The sequence below is a fragment of the Gasterosteus aculeatus genome, chromosome Y, assembly GCF_964276395.1.
Source record: "Gasterosteus aculeatus chromosome Y, fGasAcu3.hap1.1, whole genome shotgun sequence".
Lineage (NCBI taxonomy): Eukaryota > Metazoa > Chordata > Actinopteri > Perciformes > Gasterosteidae > Gasterosteus > Gasterosteus aculeatus.
In genome coordinates this window covers 20,480,747-20,483,841 of record NC_135709.1, presented here as the reverse complement: position 1 = coordinate 20,483,841, position 3,095 = coordinate 20,480,747, and the positions used below count along the sequence as shown (strand labels likewise).

Below are 3,095 nucleotides of genomic sequence, written 5' to 3'. Positions count from 1 at the left end.
TCACTTTCTGCATCTTTGCATTTTCTTCAATAATTTAATGGATATTTTACATGTAATTAATAGTTTATCTTGAACTATTTGAACAGGTCTGAGGGGAGTTTTTTTCTTTGGTTTATGGAACATGTTCTCGACACATGTCAGATTGTTTTTATTCCACTGGATATATGGACACCATTGAGGCCCTTGTAAGAGGTGACAAAGTGATGGGTGGCTGTGCGCTCTCCGGGATGAAGTGCAGGAATTATTGACAGTCTCTATAGGAGGAGGAATTATTGACCACTACCTAGTGGCAAAGGGTAATCAAATGAGATTAACAAAAAAAAAAACATTTTCCGGCATAGAACGTGTAACATTTGACCCTGTAACATCAGGAGCATAAAGATAAAACTTAAATATCAGCAGCCACCTGGTGGGGGTTACGTCTCGATAAAACACTGAGAAAATAGGCTTTCATAAAACCACACATTCCTAAAACAAAAATTGCGTCAACAGCCATTAAAATGACTCAAAGCTCAAGTGTTGCCTTCTTTTCCCATGACAAATACATTATATTATAGTCAATTAAAGCAATTCATATTAACGGCTCAACACACATATCAAAACGCCCCAAACTGGTAGCCAGCGTCCCTCAAAGGAAACTGTTTTGTCACAAAAGGAAATGTGATGTAATTTGTCAGGTGACAGGAACCAGGAAGTCAATGAAGAATATGGCTCAGAACTGCTGTTTGTATTGGTAGCTTTTCAATCCAGTTGAGTCTGCATGCATCCTATACCTTTTTGATAGCATCGTTGGTACGTATTGATTTGTTTTATTGTTCATTATCATCTCAGGTGATTATTTTTGTGACAATGTTTAGTTTGGATATTTTTGTGCACATGGCCTATTGAGTCATTCGGGTTGGTTACTGCACTGCTATGGTTGTCATTAAAGCCCATATGACTTAATAAATAACGAAGTAAATAAGCATAAATATATAAAGTAGCGGTCAAAGACAATGCACTTCATTTGTATTTATTATGTCTTTTGTGTGTTTTAGTTTTACTCTTTCTCATGTCAATAAACCTGTGGACAACGGACCATTGTCTTCAGAGTCGTGATGTCAGAAAAGAGTTCGTCTAACTGCCAAGGTGTATCGGAGCGCATATACCGAGGGCGGCATAGAAACGTTTTGTATTTGTAAGCTGTGTGACTGTTGTGATCGTCTGTCTGCGTCTCCCTCTGTCAGCCATCCATTTTCTATACCTGCTCATCAGAGTATTAGGAGGCTGAAAGCTGGCCCACACATTGCGCAAATTGGGAGAGTTATTGTTACCGTGTTTGATGGATGGTGTTTTTATTGTTCCATCTATGCAATCAATACATATTTATCTTTGTTAAACCTGCGCATGTGAATTCAAATGTTTGTCTTGAACAAGTGCACCTTGAATTCCCCTCTATTGTTGACATCCTTCTGACGCTGTTGCAAACCATTGTGCCCTGAGAGGAAACACATTTCCTCTGTATATTAAGGTACCATTTTTACAGGTAGCCAGTAGACTAGAATAAGATACAGGGTGATACGTTAAAAAGGAACACAAACTATTTAGAAAAATAAATATGCAATATTTAAACAAAGGAGTACCAGGTGACACTGATGAATGATGTAAATCGTGGCATGGTAAGTTACAGAACAAACCTAGAATTCAAACATAATACAAAACACTCTGCCAGTACAAAATGGCTTTAATTCCACTTAATATGTATTGAATATACAATCATTTTTTCAAAAGTGACAACTTTTAAATACAAATCTTTTTACTTGTCCATATAAGATTTCATCCCATCTGATTCTATTCAAATAAACTCAATCTAGAGATTGATTAATTTCCATTGGATATCCAAGAGAGCTTTGACCCCCACCCCCTCCTCCCCCCGGCACCTCTCAAGGCCTCTTTTAGAAATCCAACATAATACCCAGAACATACATCCTTTTAGGGGAAGAGATGCTCATCCCTGGATACGGCATTAAAATAGTAAATGCAAATCCACGGTTACTCCTCGTGAGTGCCATCCAGCAGGGATGACAAGATGAACAATGGTGCCGATAGTTGTTCAAACCAGTGGTACGTTGCTACAGTATTGTTGGGATTAGCATGGTAATCTCAAGGCCCCAAAAGCTCAATGTAGATCAGATAGATAAGTATTTGTTACTATATCACGGAACGCACCTCCGTATTGTCCTGGACAAGTAGGTTGATATATCAAGTTGACCAAGAAATTATAAAAGAGACAATGCAGGGGAGGATTATATCCAAGCAAAGACTGAGGAAGAGGAAAGAAAAATAAGAGCTTGTGTTCGTCTGGACGGGCAGAAGGCCTACAGAGCTTGGCAGTTTTATATCTTAAGGTGATGCCTTGACTCCACACCAGCCCCTCCATCTCAAGCTGCCGTGTTTTCAATCAGAGGGGACCATGAATTATTGTCAGCAGTAATCACAGCTGTCCATTGCAGGCCTGCTGAGGGGTTCCGAGCTGTCCTGGTGCATCTAGTCACTCTGGACCATGGCACCTCTGATATGGGCACTGAGAAAGATCCGCAAGCGGTCCAAGGCACAACACAAAAAGTTTAAAAAGAGGTTCTGTTTACCCAAGAACCCGAAGCAAATGAAAACGATCTGCTGTATGAGACCATTGAAGTCTCACTTAAAGGAATAGTTCACCTCGAAATGTGAATGGAAATTCAGTTATGAAACATCTATTTCTATGGATGCTAATATTTAACTTTGCCATTAGTCTTCACCTTTTTTCAGCTTCATAAAAATTGCAACGATCATTGTCCTTGCACTAAGAAATACATGAACGAGGCGAATTGACTCCATGTTCTCTTCAATAGTTTAGAAGGAAGCTCACTAATGTTTATTTTTAATTCTAAATTCGGTTCTGGTGATAAGGGGGTGAGTTATTAGCTAGTGAATATTACACTTTTGGTAAACAATGTATTTTATTTTGTAATGTAACAAAATTACAGACTGTACATCTGTGATCAAACACATTTCTTCTTCTTTTTATTGCATTTGCTGACAAAAAAAGGACGTAGTTTCTTTTCATTCTACCC

At 38.5% G+C, this 3,095-nt stretch overlaps 1 long non-coding RNA gene across 1 annotated transcript; it reads left to right on the top strand.

Annotated features, from left to right (window-relative positions):
- The first annotated feature begins 653 nt into the window (after positions 1–653).
- LOC120812292 (uncharacterized) lies at positions 654–2,834 on the top strand. Its single transcript, XR_005710574.2, has 2 exons — positions 654–792; positions 1,038–2,834. It is a non-coding gene; the product is annotated as an uncharacterized LOC120812292 (long non-coding RNA).
- Positions 2,835–3,095: the final 261 nt, after the last annotated feature.